Raw genomic sequence first — 22,262 nt, forward strand, 5'->3', positions numbered from 1 at the left:
CGCTGCAGCTTCTCTCTCTTGCCACAAATCCTCTGCCTAAGCTGTCTTGAGATTGCCCCCTTCTCCGCCTCCTCCAGGAAGCCTTTCTTGGTGAAGCCAACACACATTCCAAGCCACCCTTTCTTGTTCTCACCAAAACAATTTACTTGGAGGCTTGGCCATCTGTATTTGCCTGTGTCTGCACCTCACTGGGAGTTTCCTGAGGGCAGGGTTGTGTCTCCATCCTCACACTGGGAAGTCCCCGAGCATGGGAAAGTCCTCTGCCATCAGGCCAGGATCTCCTGGGGACTGGGACTCTGATTCTGTCTTCCAGACTGAGCTGCATAAGCCCCACTACTAATGCCCTGAGAGGGGGTGGAGAACTGAGGACCGCACTCCCAGCCCTGCACTCGGCCCTTTTCCTGGACACTGAGCTGTGGGCTGGCTGCCGGGGGGCCTGGGTTCCAATCCTGGCTCTGAATGTGACTTGGGAAAGCTTTTTGGCCTCGGGGCACCTCCGTGCCCTGTGTTTGCCTACAGAGCTCTAGTGAAGCTCAGTCTCCAGAGTCCTCTGTGGCCCCTTGCCGTTCCCCATGACGGCTGCCCCCCTCCCATCCCCATTTTAAGCTTGTGGGTGGACCTGGCTGCCAGTGGTACCCTCCCCCTTAGCCATGTGGGGGGAATGAGGAGGTCAGCGGGCCACATGTCCTGGGTTATTACATTAAATAAGCTGACAAAAGCCATCAGAAGATATATCGTTTAATAGGAGATTAAAAACCAACAAGAGCGGCTGGGGTTCTGACCTGAAGTCTCTGTGTTTTTAATTTAATTTCGTTTGCTGCTCCAGTCACAACATTCTAAAATGATAAAAGTAGCTGTGTTTGCTCAAGGGTTTTATCATTAATTGATTTGGCTGAAGTTTTCCCAAAAGTCACATCTTTTGGAACACGCTTCTTATTTCAGGCCTCTGACTCAGCGGGAAGGGGCCGTTCGAGGCCCACGGGGGTAGGAGCGAGCGGCGAGGGATGCCCTTGGCCAGCGCCTCCCCACAGGTGAGCAGGCCCAGGCCCTGTGCGGAAGTCCTGCTGGGAATTGGTCAGTGTTGCTGCTTCGGCGTCAGGAACAGGCTTCTCTGCAGCCTGGATTTAAAGGGTCAGAGCGAGGGTCTTCCCCAGCCCTGGGCACATCAGACCTGGTGGGTGCCCTGCAGAAGGCTGGCAACCCTTGATGGTAGGGGCAGGTCTCTGGCCGGGCCTCATCCCCCAAGTCTGTGCGAGTCAGTGGAGCTCAGAGCCGCGGCGTGTCTGGACACATGTGGTAGGTCTGGTTGCCTACACGCCCTCTCCGTTTTCACTCCCTTCCTCTCTCCCTTGGTATTTGTTTCTTGGTCGCAGGCTGTGTGTCTCTATGAAGCAGGATTACTGGCCTCATGTCTTCACATTTTCATGATCGACCAGGAAAGAATCGCTCTCGTCCTCCAGTTAAAAAGCCCAGAGAGGGGCTCTGATTGGTCTGACTGGGTCATGTGCCTAACCCTGGACCAAACCCTGTGACCTGTGGGGCGGGATCAGGTGAGAGTTGGGCTCCAATTTGGACCACACGGCCGGAGCAGGTGGGAAGCTGGGGGATGTTTTCCAGACAGGGGACGCTGATAGGGCCACCACAAACGAAGTGTCCTGTTACTATAAAAGAGAAATAAAAAGTGTTAAGACACTGTTGACATTTGAGTGTAATTCGTGTGAATATATTTTCCATTCAAAAGACAAAAGTAGAGTGGTCAAAAGCATTGAACAGAAGAGGAAACTGAAGGGGACATGAATCTATGGAAAGTGTATGGAGAGCCCTGTAAAAAGGGAAATGTACATCAAACCACATGGCGAGATACAATTTCCTACCCGCTGGATTGTCAAAAACGTCTCCCTATTGAGGATGTGGAAAATGGAAACTACTCACCCTTTTTTTGGGGAGGGGCGGGGGCGGGGGATGGAGTCTCACTCTGTCGCCCAGGCTGGAGTGCAGTGACGCGATCTCGGGTTAGTAGCCTCTACCTCCCGGGTTCAAGCAATTCTCCAGCCTCAGCCTCCCCAGTAGCCAGGACTACAGGTATGTGCCACCACGCCCGGCTAATTTTTGTAATGCATTTTTAGTAAAGACAGGATTTCCCCATGTTGGCCAGGATGATCTTGATCTCCTGACCTCGTGATCCGCCCTCATTGGCCTCCCAAAGTGCTGGGATTACAGGCGTGAGCCACTGTGTCCCGCCAACTACTAACTCTAAATACCACTCCTTAGGAGCACAATTCAGCTGCACCTTGTAGGGAAGAAGACACACATGTCCTGCGCCCGCTACTGCGCTTGGGGTGTAAACCCCTGGGGACAATCTCATGCGTGTACACAATGAACCATAAGAGCTGCAGGATTTTAGAGTAAGAAGTATTGCCAATGAGCTCAGCGTTTATTAACCAGAGAAAGTATATGTAAAGTGTGGGACACTAAGAAAAGGAATTTTTGACAGCAGCTAAAATTAATGAACATGCTATCAAGATGGACTGAAAGCAAAATATATGGTTGGTGGAGAAGAGACAAGTTGCAGAAAGCCTCATCCTACAGATTAAAATGTAGAGACGTGCAAATATGATGCATTACTTATGGATACATACATAAGCAGTAAGTATTTAAAATCATACATGAGGATGATACCAACTTAGATAAGATAGCTACCTTCGGAGAGGGAAGGAGGCTGTGTAAGAAATTGAGGGGAGGTACACAAAGGATTTCAACTGCATGTATAATGCTTTGTTGCCTCAAAAATTATCTCAAGCAATCACGCCACTGCACTCCAGCCTGGGTGACAGAGCAAGACTCTGTCTCAAAAAAAAAAAAAAAAAAAAAAAAAAAATTATCTGAAACACAATTTTTTACAATGGAGTTTCTTGTTATATATAAATATACAAATGCATGGTTATGTGTGTGCATGTATTTCTTATTGCTGTCCTGCCTTTCACTTATTATTTTATAATAAGCATGAAAATGTAGTTTTAATAGTTACATAATATCCCCCCATAATTCATGAACACATGTCCTGTGGTTGCATATATAGGTTGTTTCTATTTTTTCACACTGCTGTGACTGTCCTTGTAAAGATTATTTTCTTAGGGCAGAAAGCTGGGATCACTGGGTCAAAGATTTGAGCTATTTTTAAAGCTCATAATAATTACTGGGTGAGAATGTTAGTCAGAACACTTTGGGCTGCAAGTGACAGAAAACCAGTTCAAACTGGCTTAAGTAAAAGGGGAAACATGTTGGCTTATGTTGCAGAAAAGGCTAGGGAGGGAAGGCTGCCTGCAGGGTGACCCAGTGTCCTCCAGGCTCTCTCCAGCCCCCTGCACCCCTCTCCACCCCTTAGCTCTACTTTCTTCTGGATCTGCTTCAGGCTTCCCACATCCTCTCCACATGGCACAAAATGACTCCTGCAGCTCCAGCACTCACCATCTGTATCCATTTCTGGGGATGCTATAACAAATTATAAGAAACTTGGTGGCTTCAAACAATAGAAATTTATTCTCTCACAGTTTTGGAGGCCACAAGTCTGAAATCAAGTTGTCTGCAGGGCCACGTGCCTTCTGAGGACTCCAGGGAAGACGCCGTGCCTTGCCTCTCTCAGCGTCTGGTGCTGTCAGCATGTCTTGACTTGTGGCCACATCTCTCTCTGCTCAGTTTTCACATTGCCTTCTCCTTTGTGTCTAACTTCTCCTCTCTCTGTGTGTAAAGGACACTTGTCATGGCATTCGGGGCCAACCCAAATTATCCAGGATATGCTTCTCCTCCCAAGATCCTTAACTTAATTACATCTTTTGCTATATATAAGGCAGTATTCGCTTTTTTTGGCAGGTAAGGTAATATTTGCAGGTTCCAAGTATTAAGAAGTACATACATCTTTGGGAGAGAGGTATTTTCTTCAGTCTACCACACCGTCCTTACAGCTCAAATCCCAGAAGACCAGTTCAGGAAAAAGTCTCAGGACAGGGCTCTAATTAGCCAGCTTCCATCATGTGGCCACTATTCGAGAATTGATGCATAATATAGTTTGGCAAGAATGTGGGTGTGTGTGGGAGATAGCCTGGAACGGTTTGCCGGGGGTGAGCCTCAGAAAGCCTCTGAGACAAGGCTGAGGCACTGGGGCTCCATTTAGCCAGTTATGGGGGGATGGGAGGTGTCCAGGGGTGTTCAGCAGGGGAACCCTCCAGGGACAGGAGACAGGGGAGCTGCAGGAGGGCTGAGGGAGGTGGCTGGTGTGGTGATGAAGGTAGGGGAGTGGGTCCGAAGGTAGGAATGACAAGCAAGGGCCACATCTGAGAGAAGTCTCAGGGGATGGAGCAGCAGGTCTCAGAGACTGGGGAGGGGGCTGTGACACAAACAGGGAAGGCCGGAGGAGGCAGTAGTTTGGGGGCAGAGGGAGGAGGGGTCATTCCCTTGGGGACGTCCTGAGTTGAGGTGATGGGGATGAATCCTTCATTAGCTTCTGAGTCTCTGTGAGGCTCTGGCCAAGTCGACCCTGATGTCAGGCTCGGCTAAGATCTTCTCCAAGGCAGAGGAGCAGAGAGAGCCTGTCTTGTCTTCCTGACACATTGCGGAACGCAGCCTCCCTTTCCCGGGTCTCCCTGCGGATTGCATGCCAGGGCAGGCGGGTGTTTGGCCTGGAGTGTGTGCTCCCTCCCACCTCCCCATGCCTCCAGAGTGGCAGCTCCTCCATCTTCCAGGAGCGGGGAGTGGCAGCAGACGAACTATTTAACAAGCAAAAGGGAGAGAGCAGTTCCACAGGCAAGGGTTTCTGCTGAGGGAGCTGCAGCCACAAAGCTGAGCAGCTCCTGGGGCTGGCATCTCTCAACCTCTCAGTCCTGCCCTGGGCTAGCGGCCTGCAGGGAGGGCCCCGTCAGGCAGAACTGAGCCTCAATGAACCTCACCCCAGCCAAGGTTCCCCCAGGGAACCTGCAGCCACAGTGTGTGTCACAACTGTATTTTGAAGAGAGGGACATTCTAGGTACCCTGGTTTTGTTAATACAAGATGCTGGGATCCCCAGAAATTAGCTCAAGGAGAGACAAAGACTTCAGGCTCCCGTGAGAGCTGATCAGAGATGGCTGTGCTGACCCAGGGTAGGTGGAGACTGGGAGCGGGTGAGGTCTACCCCACCGCTGACTTCCCCACTGGACGGAAGCCTCCACAGCTGTTGGCTGCTCCTGTTATAAGAGGTCCTGTGAGAATGTCGGGAGAGCTGGGCTTCATCTCACAGCCCTTAAGATCCACCCCCACTCCTCTTTCCCGGACAGGCACATGCAGGTGCATATGTGTGCACACACTCAGAGTCACGCACTTTGCTCTTCAGTCCCCACTCCCCTTCCACTGCCCCTCCTGTATTTACACAGCTTTCCCCAGGCCAGGCCTTAACCAAGGGCAGTCAGTCCACACCGGCTGCAAAAGATGGGCCACGTTCGCCTCTGGGGTCTCTTGGGAATCTGGAATTGGGCTCTGAGGTATGTGCTTGGACTCAGCATCCATTCCATGCCTTCTGCTGCTGCAGAGGCTACAAAGCTAACAGCAGTGTGGCTCCCGTGCACCTAGGGTTTCCGTTCGTGAGGTTCTGCTGAATGCAGACACCTACATGAGGCCTGCAGGGCGGAAGAGAGGCAGAGCCAGCTCCTTCATCCGTTAACTATTTGCTGGTGGCAGGTAGGCTCATGGACACACGAGTTTTCCTTCATGGCATTCCAATGTCCAGGCACCGGCTTTATGGGGCCCAGACATTGTGTGGTGGTGACAGCAGCTTCAGATGATGGATGGCAGCTAGACTGGTGTGTCCGGTGGTGGCTCTGATTCCTCCCCTATCTGATGGGGCCAGTTCAGCCGTTTCATACTCATTCCTGGATGCAAGCCTAATGCCGACTGCTACAGCACCTCCAGTGACTTTGTAAGCACCTAATTTCCCATGTTAATTGCCTCTCTGCTTAAAATCCCCACATGCCTTTTGTTTCCTGCACTTAAACCCTGACTGAAACAGATACAAACGTACTTTGTACAAACAGTCGGACTTTTAGCACTAATCTTACAGGTCATGAGAGGCCCAGGCCAGGGCAGCCAGGAAGGGCTCCACAAAAATGAAATCAGGAGCACAGAGGTCTGCAGAGAGGCCCCCCCTCCACAAACACACACCCCTCCCCTGCAGAGAGGCGCTTTCTTCCTTCCTGATGCTTCCACATTTGAGGTCCTGGGCCACGGGTAACCTTGTGTGACAGGATAACATATGGGAATGTTAATTCATATTCCACGGCTCCTCTCCATCCCCAACCTTGGCCGCTTCCGTTCAGTAGTCAGCAGGACAGCTCAGCTGTTGTCTCAAGGAAGGGATGACTCAGCATAAAGAGAGAGACAGCAGTCTGTGCTTGGGTTCTGAGTTTCCAAACCCAGGCCTCAAGGGGAAACGGAAATGACTCATGTGGATAAACAGTTTGGTAGCTTGGGGGCATGTGGGATGACAGAGAGCAAGTGTAGCATCTTCCTCCCCTCTTCCACACACACACAGAGGTTTCTGGATCCGGAGTTGAGGGAGAGGCAGGGGAAAGTAAGCAGGGTCTGGACAGTTTGGCCTCTGAGAAAGATGAGTCCTGAGGTTACCTGGGAACTTTCAGCTTGGCTCACTCTGCTACCTGATTGGGTTGCTCAAGATCCCAATTCCAAATTCCTTGCATCTAATTGGCATAGCTCATCTTTTCCAGGCAGGTCCCAAGTCAGAGGTCAGGGCCAGGCTATGAGGAGATAGCCTGGCTCAGGTGACCGCCTCTGGCCTAATCAGCCGTGGCCAGGAGCTGCGTCACATGGACTGAGGAATGGGGTGTCAGAGGCTGGGCAGGGCAAAGGCAGGGAGAGGGCTCTCCTAGAACGGGAACAGCTGCTGGCACAGACAGCGAGTCCCTCAAGGCAGGGCCTGCAGGTTATAGGTGTTTTTGCGGCTCCTTCACCTCATCCGTCCATAACGGAGCCACTAAGGTGTCAGTTCCAGGAACTAGGAGTTGAGCCAGATGGAATATTTATTTGCTTTTGAATTCTTCCGTGTTGCAAGAAACGACCGCTTTGTTAAGAATGCCAGGTATTCCAGCAGTAAATTTCATGCTCCAGTCTCTGTTAGTGCAGTGCAAGGCTGGACCTTTCACCTGATTGCACTGTGCCTCAGTTTCCCAATTTATAAACAATACACCTCTTGGGAGGCTTATGTGAAATTCATCAGCATAAAATGCTATGGAAAAGCCGAAAGGAGACCCTACAAATGCAAGGAATGGTCAGTCCTCCTCTTCCCTGTCTCTCTTCCAGCTAGGTCCCTAGTCCCAGGCCCCCATTCCCATGCTATCCTTGGCCCCCTCAGACCCTAGGTGGAGAGAGGAGGAGACCCCTTCACCCCTGGGGCAAGCACAGTGAGGGGCCCAGGCTGGGCAGGGCAGTGAGGTGCTGACGAGCCTTTCCCGTGATGGATGGCCCGCCAGCTGGAGCTGCAGTTCCAATTTGCTCCACATTTAGACAGCGCTTTACCCACAATTCAACTTGTCAGGCCCACAAATCACTCTGCACAGTCAGACCAAGGAGGCAGTGGGGGAGACAGGAGAAAGAGGTCCAGCAGCTCCTGGAGGACCCCAGGCTGGGGAGAGGGGCTGTGGGGTTGGGGTGCACACTATGTGAGGTCTGGCTCCATCCCGGGCCCCCTTTCCCTCCAAGCCCATCTCCTGCAAGCTCTAGCCACTGCAGGGTTCAAGATGGCACGCTCCATTGGGTCCTAGCCTTGTGCCCTCTTCCCAGCTCCCACTTCCCCTGGAAACAAGAACAAGGAACCCTGCGCTTATTGTCTCGCTGCCCCAGACCATCTTCTGTCCAGCCCACCCAGTGTAGCTCCAGCTGTGTTGCAAGATCTCCAAGGCCTCCCACTGCCTCCCACTCCTCCGTGGGACAGACCCATGCCACTTCCAGACCACAGTAGTTAGGACAAGTCAAACAGTCATTCACTCATCCTTTCACTTATTCCTGCCACAAACATTTATTGAACATTCACTGTGTCACAACGGTGAGCAAAACCTTGGAGCCCGTAGTCCAGTGACATTAATGAAACAATTAGAGAATTGTACAACTTCAAACCAAGACAGTGGCTGAGGAGAAAAAGATCCTGGGAGCAACGAGGGCATGGAAGTGAGGGGTCTACCAAGGTCTACAGTCTCTCTTGACTCCTTTCCTTTCAAGCTTTGTTTAGGCTCACCTCCTCCAGGAAGCCTTCTCTGAATGCCTCATCCGTCTATCATTAATGGGTACTTCATGATGGGTCTCTGGATTCAAGACTCTCCTGGTGTCTTGCCTTTCTGTTAAGTCCCCCATAAGTGAAGACACTCCAAATACACGGGGTTGGCCTACCCAAGTGTGGCGTAGTGTACCTACCACCTAGTGTGCCTACCACCAGTGCCTCCTCAGGACTCAGCTCAGAGGCTTTCTCCAACAGGAAGCCTTCCCTGGCACGTGACCTGGTCCTGGAGATCCTCTTCTGGCCTCCACAAGCCCCTGGACCCAGAGGACATTGGCACTGCCCCCCTCACCTCCACCAGATGCTTCAGGGGCATCAGCTCTACTCTAGGGGACGCAAAGAGCTCTCCTGTAGTCCTGTGCCTGCCACCGTCTTCCCCCACCTCTGCCCTCTGCTAATGATGACATAGAGGCACAGAAAACAGCTTTGATCTACAGCAGCTGCCTCCCTTCATGAAGGATTTCTCTGCCTCAGACATCCCTTTCCCCGGGTTGGTCTTGGTGTTCCTGGGTTTATCTCACCAAAGGCCCAGTGTTGCTGTTGCTCCGAGTGAACTGGGAGGTGGCTCTCCCATCATCTCCACCCAGCCAGGCCCTCGGAGGTCATGCCAGTGAGGGAGTCAGGCCCCCTTGAAGGCAGGGGCCGGGCCCGGAGTTCATAAGGCTGGTGGAGAAAGGTGGGCTGGGTGGTGGCAGGGGCAGGCCTGAGGCGGCTCTGAGTACCTGCCCATCAGCTCACCTCTCTGCGGAATGGGTAGAGAGAGGCGCCTGCACTTTTCCCCCTTGGAGTTACCAGAACGTGGAGGAGAGAAGCAGAGAGGGAAGTGTGAGTGCTGGCAACTTTCCCTGAACCTGCGGGGCTGGGAGGCAGATGCAGCTCATCACCCACCCTGGCGTGGCCAGAACATCCTCCTGATGAAGCTTCATAGTCAGAGTGGGCCCACTTTCAACTGCTCCAATGTGTGCGTAGCCAAGAGCCACGTCGGGGACAACTATGGTCTGTGGAGAGGAACTCACTCTAGGATCCTCAGCGATGCATTTTTTCCTGGTGAATTTCAGCGAGGACTCCTTTGCCTGGCATTGATTTATGCTCCCAACCTTTCAGGCACTCATGGCTTGCATAAAGGGAGGGCTGTGCACATCAGAGGTGGGCCTGTCGAGCTGAGCTCAGCAGAGCTCCATCCACCCACCCGATTGTGGGAGCTGGCAGGAGCAGGGAGGAGGCCGGCTGCCTGTCTGTGCTGGGGCCACACCCACATGTCTGCTGCCCAGTGCGGGCCGTTCTGATACTCACAGATCTGGTGGTTTGGGGAGAGGCGACAAGCCCATGCATCTAGGAGGGTGCAGAGAAAAGCTGCCTCCAGCCTGGAGGCTCCTCTCTGCTTTTACCTCTTTCAAGGCCCTCCCTTTGGAGGACTTGTATTTTCATCTCTCCTCCCTGCCCTTCTGCTTCCCCCAGCCTCCTCCCAAGCCTCCCATGCCAGGCAGTCTCCATTCCCCTCAGCTGCTCCTGCCCATCTCCACTCTGCGAGTGTGAGTGTGTGGCTGCACCAGCTGCTCCCTGACCAGGGGCCTCTGACAGGGTTTGGCCAGTGGGAGGCACCAGCAGGAGATCAGAGGGTAGGGGGACAATGGATGGGATGGATCCGGGCCTGCTGGGCTGACAGCACCGAAGGCCCTGGCAGCTGCTGCTCAGCTGGCTCCTCCACATCCACTGATACGGGTTGGCTGTGTCCCCACCCAAATCTCGCCTGGAATTACAGCTCCCATAACACCCACATGCGGTGGGAGGGGCCCAGTGGGACATAATTTGAATCGTGGAGGCGGTCTTCCCCACACTGTTCTTGCGGTAGGGAATAGGGCTCATGAGATCTGATGATTTGATAAGGGGAAACCTCTTGCGTTTGGCCCCCATTATCTCTTGTCTGCCGCTGTGTGAGACGAGACCTTCTGCCATGATTCTGAGGCCTCCCCGGCCACATGGAACTGTGAGTCCATTCAACCTCTTTTTCTTTATAAATTACGCAGTCTTGAGTATGTCTTTATCAGCAGCGTGAAAACAGACTAATACACTCACTCTCTCCGGGTCCACTCCCTCCCTGGCCCTTCAGGACTAGGGGTGGTCATGACTCCATGCTGCTGGCTCCTAGGCACACTCCACCTTTTTTTTTTTTTTTTTTACCTTTTGAGTTTTGCTCTTGTAGCCCAGGCTGGAGTACAGTGGCACAATCTCAGCTCATTGCAACCTCCGCCTCCTGAGGGATTCTCTTGCCTCAGTCTCCCCATTAGCTGGGACTATGGGTGTGTACCACTATATTCAGCTAATTTTGTGTTTTTAGTAGAGATGGGGTTTTGTCATGTTGACCACGCTGGTCTCGAACCCCTGACCTCAGGTGATCTGCCCGCCTTGGCCTCTCAAAGTGCTGGGATTACAGGTGTGAGTCACCACACCCAACCTGCTCCATCTTTGTTGGTTTTCCAAAATCCTGTGCACACCTTTGGTAAATAGTCCCTTCATGAAACCCTCCTGGCGCCCCTGTTGAGGGTCTGTCTGTTCCTCACTGTTTCCTTCCTCTCTGGTTCTTTCTCCTTCCTTCAGTTTTTCCCCTTTCTCCCTCGTCTTTTCTTCCCAGATTCCCTCCTCTTTTTTTGTCCCTTCCTGGCCTCATTCCTGCTGGGAAGAGGCAGGCTGGTTAAGGACCAGGCTCCAGGGATGACAGTGGCTTGGTGGAGCCTGAAGTCCCTGGCATGATGAGGCCTGCCAACCACTTGGAAAGTTCTGAAATTCAGTTATAGTTGATTCGTCTAGCGGCGCCCAGGCCCAGGACGGTTGCTTCAGGTTAGAAAAACCCTCAGGAAAGAGATTTAGAAAACAGATCCCTTCCCTCATCATATCCACTGAGGGGTCATGTACCTGGGGAGATGAACATTTCCAGTTATTGGACCAGGACACCTCCTTCCAGAGAGAACACCTTGGGGCAGGTAGTAGAAATTTGGTTCCTCACAGCAATTTCCATAAAACATTAGTCTCACGCAATGCCTCTTACAAAAGGAGGTTCCACAAGTCGAATAAGTTAGAGAGACTCTGCATTTGGCAGATCCCTATGTGCCGTTCTATCAAAGGCTCTGAAAAGGTCTGCAGTAAACAGTGTCCTGTTTCATATGTGTTTTGCTCAATGTGTCCAAAGCTAGATGAGGGAATCAAATTCATTTTTTTAAAATGCAATCATTCCCTGAGCCCAAGTCAGCTTCTTTATCTCTAAGAGGGAAAGAATTCATTGCTCTGAAGATTCAAGATGCTAACCATTCTTAGATAAGACTCTCTTGGTTGCAAGGACAGGATTCACATTAAACATAAAGGGGAATTTATTGAAAAGCTATTGGTCATCTTTGGGGGCCCCCAAGGCAGGAGTGCATTGTGAGGGCCAAGAACCAGGAGGTGCAGCGTATCTTAGTGTCACACTCCACCCCGTCTCACTTCCGCTTCCTCTGTCTTCCTCTGCGGGCTTCCAGGGCTGTGGGGCCAAATGTGCCCTCTCCTGCTCTCATGGCAGCCTCGGCTCCTGAGTTCTCATCATTTCTTCCTTGCTACAATCAGAACTGAGTCTAGCACCCTTCAGGACAAATCTAGATCCCCAGGAGAGATAGCCTGACGAGTTCAGCTTGGTAAGGGTCTGTCCTGTCCAATCAGCTGTGGCCAGTGTGCCAGGGTCACGTACCAGTGCCACCGCCACACCACGGCCCATCTGTCCAGGAGTAGTTCTCAGTAAACAGGCTCCAGCTGGGACTCAGGCTGAATAGATGCCCACAAGGATGTCTGCTACAACATGTAAAGTGCCCCACAGCAGGACAAGTGCTCAGCAAGTGTGGCACATATGATTAAGGGAATTCTGTGTCTGTCTGAGAAGAAAGTGGCAATGAGCATTAACAAGGCCTGTCGCCCGTCTGGAAGAACTCCAGCTACCCCCTCAAACTTTCAGGTGCATAGAACCACCTGGACATAAGACACAAAAAGTGTTACCTCAAAAAGGAAAAAAATTATTTGATTGAAAATAAAAAATATTTAATAAAATTATTTTATTAAAATAAAAAATTTGTTTATCAAAATACATCATTAAGAGTAAAAAGGCAAGACACCAAGTTGAAGAAGATATTTGCAATACACATAGCCAGGAAAGGACAAGAACCCAGAATATATAAAGAACTCCTATAAATCAATAAGAAAAAGACAGACAATCTGATTAAAAAGTTGGCAAAAGATCTGAAGAGGCACTTCACAAAAGAGGATGCCCAAATGGCCAATAAACATAAGAAAATGTGCTCAACATCATTAGTCATCGGGGAAATGCAAGTTGAAGCATAAAATGGTATCACTCCACACCCACAAGCATGGCTGAGATGAAAAGAGAGATGCGCCCAGTGCTGACGAGGATGTGCATCAACTGGAACTCTCAGACACTGCAGGTGGGTGTCTAAATTGGTACAGCCATTTTGGAAAATTGTTCAGCTGTATTTGTTAAACCTGAACACAAGCAAACCCTATCTGTGATGCAACAATTCTGCTGATCGACATATCTCCATCAGAAATGTATACAAATGTCCACGGAGATACATGTCATCGAATTTTCATGGCAGCCCTCTTTTGATATCCCAAAGCTGGAAACAAGCCAATGCCCATCAACAGCAGAATGCATGCAAATTGTGGCACAATCATAGGCTGGAATGCTACTCAGCAGTGAGAATAAACAAACCACAAATGCATATAATGGTATGAATGAGTCTCACAAATAATGTCAAGCAAAAAAAAAGGCAGACACAGGTGTCTGTAGAATTCTATACATGTGAAATTCAGAAGCAGACAAAACAGAACTGAGCTGTCAGGAGTCAGGATAGTGGCCCTGTTTGGAGAGGTTGGTAACTGGAAGGGACATGAGGGGTTTGTGAGGGCCTGTAAATGTTCTATTTCTCTACCTGGGTAGACATTAAACAGATGTGGAGTTTGTGAAAATGCATGCAGCAACTCACTTTTTACTTCTACACTTTTCTACATTTATGTATCCACTAATATCATTTATGGGGAAAAACAAACCCAGGGAGTTTATTCTAAAATGCAGATTCCTATGACCCACTCCCAGAGATTCTGAATCACCAGGTCCTGGGCAGTACCTAGGAATCTGCATTTTAACAAGTTCCCTGGGTGATTCTGGTGCAGGCTGTGTCACAACCATGCTTTAAAAGCCTGGCCCTGGGCCGGGCATGGTGGCTCACACCTGTAATCCCAGCACTTTGGGAGGCCAAGGTGGGCGGATCACCTGAGGTCAGGAGTTTGAGACCAGCCTGGCCAACATAGCAAAACTTCATCTCTACTAAGAATACAAAAAATTAGCCAGGTGCCTATAATCCCAGCTACTTGCGAGGTTGGGGCAGGAGAATCACTGCGGAGGTTGCAGTGAGCCGAGATTGTGCCACTGCACTCCAGCCTGGTGACACAGTGAGACTCCCTTTAAAAAAAAAAAGAAAAGAAAAAAGAAAAGAAGAAAAGAAAGCCCTAGCCCTGGCCAGTTCTGGGAAGGTTGGAGTTTGACCATTCTTGGCAGCCCACGCAGTTGGCCTTGGCCCGAGGTGCTGGGAGAATGGTTGAGGGTCCTGGGTAGGAGATGGGGAGGCAGAAGGGGCAGGCTGAAAGGGACAGGAGGAGCCAGGCACCCAGGGGAGGCTGGGGGAGCCATTGCTCTCTGGAGCACTCTCAGTAGAACAGATTGCATGTGTACCCTTGGGCAATGTTTGCCATGTGAAATGACCCTTGGAGGGCCAGTCTTTCTCAGGACAGGGTGGGTGACAGAGGATTCCATTCAATGTCCTAATTAAGTAACTCTCTGGGCCTCAGTTTGCTGCTTTAGCATGGAGAGGCCCACTATTGACAGGGTTCTAATTCTGGCTCTGACCCTGAATAGCTGTGTGGCCTTGTGCCAGCCACCTGCCCTCTCTGGGCTTCAGGTTGTTCACTTGTAAAACAAGGAGTGGGACTATATGACCCTGACCTCTCAGTTTACTGGCCACCTCTGTGTGGCTCTCCCTTACCCCCGAGCTGAGACTCTCCTCTCATACCTCCTAGAAGGTGCTGCTGTTGTTGACAGTACTGGCCATAGAAGGCTCTGGTTATGGTCAGTTTCATGTCTATTTTCTCCCTCCTACTCCCTGCCCTGGCCAGCCCTGCCTAAGCTGAACATGGACTCCTGGAGGGCAGAGCTGGGGTGTTACCCATCTCTGTTCCCAGCACCACACACAGTAAATCGTCCCGGACAGTAAATAAAACTTCTTGGAGCCTCCCTGCCGTAAAATGCAGAGATTTTCTGGGAATAGTACATGAACACTCCAGTCCCCAGGGACAAGAGGGACTACTGTGCTTTCCCACCTCCAGCTGGCCTGTGATGTGGCTTCTGGGGAATAAAGGGATCCAAAGAGGTGTCCCCAGCTCTCCCTCCTGTCCAGAACCCTGGTAGGCAGGCGTATGGATGAGTGGGTGCTCCTGGCTGTTTCTCTGTTGAGTCCATTACAGGGTGAGTTATTAACTCCTGGTTTGGGCAGGGCAACTGGAGCCCTGGGTGCCCTTTGGAGCCGACAGGGGCAGGCCTGCTCTAATTGAAGGCTTAATTAATGTTCCCAGTGGAGGCCGCAGCCGGTGTCTTCCCTCTGCCATCTGGCCATTTGTCTTTCCCTGGTGGGATCCCCTCTGCCTACCCAGGGAACCTCGACTGCTACTGCTCCTCCTTCTGGGGCCTGAGCACTGGCCCCATCACCCCAGGGCCCCTTTCTTTGGCCCCCCTGCTGGGTCCTGTGCCCCGGGGTCACTCTTCATTCTTCAGCCTTCAAGGCTACTCCAAGCTTTGGATGTTTCCACACAGCCCCAGGGCCTTGCAGATACACCTGAGTGGCCCACCAGAATGTTCCAGAGGTGGGCAGGTGGACAGGGCTAAATACTGTCAGCTGGTCTTCCAGGTTGCTCCTAGGGACTCAGGGTGTCAATCTTCACACCCCACCACGCTTGCATGAACAAAGCACCTCTTCAGCCCAAGTTCCAGAACTGAGTGGATGGTACTGGGAGGTCAGCTGGGTCTAGAGATGTTGCTGAAAGATGACCCTTCCCAGACACAGGGTGGTGTAGATGGTAGAGGGAACTAAAGTCAGGGAGCTCCTACAATGAGCCAGTTGCTGAGCTGGGGCTGTGCATCTATCATCAGATCTCAACACTCAGCAACGTCTTGGGGAGCCACATGGTCCCATCTTACAGGCAGGGAAGTGGGAGTGCAGGGCGGTAACCCGTTTGATCAACACCCCACTGTTGGCAAGCAGGGACTCCAGTGGCTGCTCTGGAGCCCAGGCAGCCTCCCGATTAAAGGCAGCTGAGCTGGCATTGCCATTCTGGGGCACTTCTCCAGGAATGAGGATGGAAATCAATATTCTGTCGTCTGTGATCTTGCAGTTTCCTGCATTATTTTTTCTTCCATACCTGACTTGCCTGCTCAGCCCCTATGGAGTGGGAAGGAGGCAGGGTGGGGCCATGGGAGAGCCTTGGGTAGACTGTCAGGGGACTTGGTCTCTTGCTCTGCTCTGCCACTGACCTTAGCCTTTCCCTTTGGGCCTCAGTCTTCTGATCTGTAAAATGGAGATGAACGATCTCTGAGCTGCCCAACTCTCGAGAATCTGTGGGGCTCCTGTGAGGCCATGTGCTGTCAGAGGAGTGCCTGTGGAGGGGCCACCATCTCCCGGCACCTTCCAGGCTTCCTGCTGTCCACCCCCACCTGGAGACTCCAGAGTCAGGGGGACCTGAGCTCCACAGCCAACTCTGCTACTCATTCCTGTGTGACCTTAGATATGTCACCTAATCCCTCAGACCCTGGGGAGAGGGGGTGGTGGACCCAGACCTCATCCTAGGGAGGGCTTTGCTGAGGGTTAGGTGCTAGACACTTCCGCGCCCAGGGCCAGAGCTGGGACTGGTGTGGGCTGGGGAGATTGGTGTCAGGGTTTGGTTTAGGGACTGAAATTCAACTGGAATTGGGGTAGAACCAGGATTCCTGTCAAATTTAAGACCTGAAGGAAGCTTTCAGCCAGGGTGGGGATATATGTTTTGAGAGCTGCTTGGTGAAGAACTGGGGTCAGGACCAGGTTGGGGACTGCATGAGTGGGTGCTGGGTAGAAGGCCAGGACTTGAGCTGTGGCAGTGCTGGAAGGAGGGAAAATGGGAGTAGGGAGTGTGAGCTCCGGTCCCGGCTCTGCCCTGACCCACCCTGGGCCAGACATTTTGCGACTCTCAGCCTTCGCCTCGGCCTCAGCCTCCTCATCTGTGAGGTCATCCCTCTGCCCTGCAGCTCTCGTAGAACAACCCTGGCCGCAAGCTATCCAGCAGTTCCTGCATTAGGCTCACTGCTAATGCTGTCTGTGATACGGTCTTTAATCATAACAAAGAGAGAATTGATGCCAAATTAGCATAAGCTACAAGCAGCTATTAGCTGGGAAATATGTAAAGTCTATATTGGTGTCAGGCATTAGGTTCCTCCTGCTTTCCAGGTAAAATCAGCGCCTTCCAGTTGTGCCCCAAATAACATAGAAGTTTGTCCTCATGGGCGGGATTCTGGTGCAGACACTTCCTCTATCCCACTCCTTCTGAGCCCTGGGGCTGGGAGAGGGAACCAGAGCTGCCTCCCAGTCTCCTTTGAGGCTGTGGGGAGGACCCCCCGCCCCCCGATCACTGCTACCAGCTCTCTGCTCCACCAGCACCCCCCAGGACCTCTGGAGACCCTTCCTGCGGTAGTTTGAGCTATCAAATTGGACCATTGCAGCATCCAGACCCAGGGTGACCGGCACTACCCAGTAACTGTGTTCTAGCCTCTCTAACCCCTCTGCTGGTGCAGCTTCCAGCCATAGAATCCCGAGGTGAGGGAGGAGAGCTGGGCTGGGTGCCTGTTCCTCCCTCCCAGCACCTGGCATGCTAGTGACATGTGCACTTTGCTAAGAGACCTGCTAAGCTGTGTCACACAGCCTGTCAGCCTCACGAAGCCACTCTCAGGGGGTAGGGGGAAGGTGACCTGGGCTCCGCTGACGGAAGCCATGGAAAAACAGACTTTCTTTCTGGCCCCGAGTCCAAGGTATGGGGCCTACCCCCACTTCTGCTTAAGGCTTTAGACCTGCCCCTTCTCCTGACAGGGACAGATGACAGGTGATGTGAGAATGACCTTCCTCTCTCTTGCCTGGACACCCCTGAATTGTTTGCTTCTCCATGGGGGTTCTGACATCATCACTCAGGGTGGCGGCCCTCAGAGCCCGCTCCCAGGAGCCCAGCACAGTCACCCGGCTCCAGCTGAGAGGCCTCCCTGGGTCCCTCTGGCCGAAAGGTCTTTGTCCTGGAGACTTGCTCTGCCTGGAAGGCCATTGTCCCAAGTATCCATTCTTAGGTGAACTTTCAGGGGCTCTGGGGCAGAAATGAGCCTCCCTCAATCCACAGAGATTCTGTCTGGCCAGTGGTGGTGGCACCGGGAGCCATGTAAGCCCAGCTGCAGCAATTGATTCAGGGGCGTCATCAGGTCTCTGTAAACCAGACGCCAACTGAGCGTCAGCCAATAAAGTGCTCACCATATACCTGCACCAACCCTGGCATCATTGGCCCAGTTGCCTCAGCCTTCACATCTGTGATGATGATGGGACCCTGAGCTCCTGGCCCTGACATTCTGAGTCAAGAGACTAGCTGGGATGGGGCCAGCAAAATTTAGGCGTAGAATGGGAAGGATCTGATGCGAGGGGTGAAGGGGGTGCTAGAGTGGGAGGTTGGGGCATGGGGGTGGTGGTACGAGGGCAACCCGAGGCCCTTAGGCGGGGAGGTGAGGTCGAGGACACCCTCTGTCTTGCCTCACCATTGTGTTTGGGACTCACGGGGTGTCTCCCACCTTTTTCCCAGCAGGCAAGTGGCTTCAAGCCTGAGGAGCCTGAGCTGTGCCCCGAGCAGACACTAGGGGACACTGGGCTCTTTGCAAACTTGGCTCAATTTATGTTCCAGTAAGGGGCAGACGGGGAGGGGCAAGTTCAGGTCCTGCTTTCCGGGGTGGATGGGCCTGGCTGGCCAGCTTGCGGCTGGGAGGCAAGCAGCCGGCTCCCTGCCCCGGGCCTGTGCCTGCGGGACCCCTAACCACACCACCGTGGGAATGGCCTCGGCTCATCCCAGCTGCCTGGAGGCACCAGCCTTGGGTCATCCCTGGTGGGGATGTAGCACCCTGAGGCTCAGGGGCTCAGAGGGGGTGAGGGGAGATATGGGGGCAAAGCTGGGGTGAAAGCAGCCACCTCGGCCAGAGGGTGCCTTGCCCCACAGGTGCTGGGGCATTCGTGTTTAATACTACTTTCCCGTGTCCCCCATGCCATGGAGTGACAGGACAGGGCCTCTGGGAGACCATACTGATCAGGCGTCCTCTCAAATTTGGGATTTTTTGGCTGGGCATGGTGCCTCATGCCTATAATCCCAGCACTTTGGGAAGCCAAAGAGGGTGGATCACTTGAGGTCAGGAGTTCAAGACCAGCCTGGCCAACATGGTAAAACCCTGTCTCTACTAAAAATACAAAAATTAGCTAGGTGTGGTGGTGCATGCCTGTAGTCCCAGCTACTTGGGAGGCTGAGGCAGGAGAATTGCTTGAATCCAGGAGGCAGAGTTTGCAGTGAGCTGAGATCATGCCACTGCACTCTAGTCTGGGTGACAGCGGGATGTCTCAAAAAAAAAAAAAAAAAAAAAAAAAAATTGGGGATTTCTCAATTACAAACTGGGGCTCAAGAACTGAAAAGGAATTTCTGTTCTGCTCTTGGGGTAAAGCCATGTGGGAGAAAGAATCTGGGTGCCCAGTGCTGGCTTTTCCAGGACATGTCAAGGGTTATGGGGGCAAGAGGAGGATATTGAGGGCCCTGACTCTTGTCCGCTGGACCCTGCCTCCAGCCTCATGGAGAGGCCCTCACTTCTGGGACCAGAGCCTTCGCTATCAAGGAATGGAGAGGGGATGGTTCAGGTTCAGGGCTACCCCTCACCCCTGCAGAGAGCCAACGGTCATGCTGAGCTCCTGCTGGCCCTGACATTCCCCTCAGGGTGCTCCTGAATGGAGATGAGCCCAGGCCATGGCCCAGCCCCTCTGCTTCAGAGTCAGTCATGGCTGGGTACCTGGGGCCCACTAGGTCTGCTGCCAACAGCCCTGGCCTTGGGGGCCCATGGAACTCCTAGGGACCCCTCAGGCACCTGGCTTTGCACTGTCTACTGGCCCTAGCCTGGTGTTTGAGCATCTGGTGTGAGCCCCTCTCTGTGTGGAATTCTCTCCCTCCAAGATAGGGCCTGATGGTTCAACCGTCTCCCTCTTGCCTGGAAAGCACAGCCGCCAAGCTTTTCACACGTAGCTGCTAGCTCAGGGCTCCAAGCACAGGGGACCTGAGTGAGTGGTGGTACAGAGAGGCTCTGCGGTCATCCTGCCTGGCTGCAAGCCCTAGCACTGCTCCTTAGAGCTGAGGGTTGAGGCCTCAACTTCTTCATCTGTGAAATGGAGAGAATAGGAGAACCCACCTCCTGGGGTTATTGGACAGACTACAGAAGATAATGTATATAAGGCCCTTAGGGGACTGCTGTGTGCACTGCCAAGTGCCCAGTCAAATTTAGTTCTTATGTTTAGCAGATCTGAGAGTGGAGAAGAACAGCACAGAATTTGAAGCCAGATGAATCTAGGTTCAATTCTTGGCTCTGACACTTGCTGGCTATGTGACCTTGACCAGGTCAGTTAAACTCAGTTTGCTCATCTGTAAAATGGTGCTTAAAAAACTACTTCTCTCTGGCTGGGCACGGTGGCTCACACCTGTAATCCCAACACTTTGGGAGGCTGAGGCAGGAGGATCACCTGAGGTCAGGGGTTTGAGACCAGCCTGGCCAATTTAGTGAAACATCATCTCTACCAAACATACAAAAATTAGCCAGGTATGGTGGTGGCACACCTGTAATCTCAGCTACTTGGGAGGATGAGGCAGGAGAATTGTTTGAACCCAGGAGGTGGAGGTTGCAGTGAGCCGAGATTGCACCACTGCACTCCAGCCTGGGTGACACAGCGAGACTCCGTCTCCAGAAAAAAAAAAAAAAAACCCAAAAAACAAACTACTTACCTCCTTAGGTTCTTGTGGGATTTGAGGGTTCACCTCTGCCACTTGGGTCTGGATTTAGCACATAACTAGTCTTCAACATCAGCCCCTCTTACCCTCCTTCCTTCCCCAGACCCAGAATCTGAACAGAGCCTACCTGGTCCCCTCTTGCCATTGTGCCTCAGCCCATCTCACTGTCTGGTCCCTGAGTCCTGCCACACTCGTCCACTCTCGGGCCGCCACAAGTCAAGACTGCCCCTGCCCCCTGCAGAGGCCTGGAGCCTCACCACTGGGCTTCTTGTATTCAGTCGCAGCACCTGCCTCCCTGCGCTGTTTTGAAATCAGATGAGATAACAGGTGGGAAAGCTCTTTGCCAACCATGGAGGGCTCTCTGCACGTGCCAGGAGTTAAGATGCTGCCTGTATTGGATGCACCGGGACGGAGAGGACATATCTGTGGCTGCCTCTGCACAGAGCCCTCTGAAGCAATGTCCTTGGCCCTCCACCCCCGTCTGAGCTGGTCTGGAGGCTGCTCCCCGCCGGTGCTCTTGCCTCTCCATTCTAAATGCCATTTCCCCCATCTAAATGCCATTTCCCCTGTCTGGGCTGGAGCCGCTGCCTGCTGTCTGAGGCGGCTGGAAATTTCTCAAACGTCGCTTTGATTTATGGCTCTAGTTAATTCTCGAGGAGGCCCGTGAGATGCCCTGAGCTCTGGAACCTCAATGGGATAAATCATTTAACAGGTGGTTAAATATTCTTTAAGGTCTGGGGAGCACAGGCAGGGTTTAGATTTGGGGAGGGGACCAGGCTGGGGGAGACTTGGCACATTTCTAAATGGAAATAGGGAAAACATTGCATCCACTTCAGGGCCTGTGGAAGCAATTTGTTATAAGCCGTGGCTGGAGGTAGCACCTGTGGGCTCCTTCTTGCCCTCAGGCCCCGGAGGCTGGGGCTCCTGGATACTGGGGAGGGGCAGAGGCAACTGGCTGCAGGTGGGACGGGTTGGCCCCTGCCAGCTGTGCACTCCAGCTGTGTGGTCTCCCAGTTGGGAGGTGCCCACAGGACCCAGAAGCTTCCAGGTAGAAGTGAGGGTTCTGACACCACCAAACGCAGCGCCAACCTCCAAGGTGGACGTCTGACACAGCCGGCCAGTCTAGGAGGTAGGCAGCGGGGAGGCCTGGAGCAAACGGATGCCACGTGCCCTGCCTAATGGCAGCAAATATGAAATCACATGGGGCAGCCAAATAGAGCAGAGCTGGGCTGTCACTTTGAGACCCCAGAATCATGTAAACCTTCTACTGCACATCTGCAAGGAGCTTTCTGACTTTAAGCCCCATTCCCATCTTTGATGACATCTAACCTGTACACAGGAACCAAGGTCAGCAGGGCAAGAGATGTTACCCTGTTGTCCAAGGTACGAACAGGCTCAGAGAGGCTAAAATCCTACCTGAGTTAGGAAAGCTGGGTAGACACCAGATGGAATCCACACTGGGGCCTGAGAGGATACAGCTCACCCAGAAGGAGAAAGACCCAGGAGAATCAGGAAGGGGCCCTGGAGGTCACCAGGCCCAAACGTCCATTTCCCGGGTGAGGGCAGGGAGGGGAGTGGTGGAGAAGGAAATGAAACCCCAGGGAGGAGGCCCGAGGCTGGGTCCCTGCCTGCCCTGAGCGGAGCCCCCCTCTCTGGATCTCAGTTCCTGTAAAGGAACGTTGCTAGCACAGTCTGAGGAAGGTGTGAAAGGGAAATGGTAGTCCAGCAGGGAGGGAAGGAAGCAGTGGGAGTCCCCCAAACAAACTTCTCTCC

General features: G+C 52.6%; 1 protein-coding gene across 31 annotated transcripts in view; it reads right to left on the reverse strand.

Moving 5' to 3' along the window:
- Positions 1 to 22,262, reverse strand: part of LOC126952767 (ubiquinol-cytochrome-c reductase complex assembly factor 2) — a 317,841-nt gene that overhangs the window by 131,385 nt on the left and 164,194 nt on the right. Inside the window, exon 1 of one of the 31 annotated variants that reach the window (XM_050787732.1) lies at positions 21,033 to 21,036. The exons of 26 other annotated variants lie outside the window; for them this stretch is intronic. The gene's annotated coding sequence lies outside the window, so the exon portion shown is untranslated. Of the gene's footprint in view, positions 1 to 3,035; positions 3,040 to 7,361; positions 7,367 to 16,106; positions 16,111 to 18,709; positions 18,714 to 21,032; positions 21,037 to 22,262 lie in introns of those variants that run through there. 4 more of the 31 variants (XM_050787743.1, XM_050787735.1, XM_050787749.1 and 1 more) reach the window with 4 other exon arrangements.

The sequence above is a fragment of the Macaca thibetana genome, chromosome 4 (assembly GCF_024542745.1).
Source record: "Macaca thibetana thibetana isolate TM-01 chromosome 4, ASM2454274v1, whole genome shotgun sequence".
Classification (NCBI taxonomy): Eukaryota; Metazoa; Chordata; class Mammalia; order Primates; family Cercopithecidae; genus Macaca; species Macaca thibetana.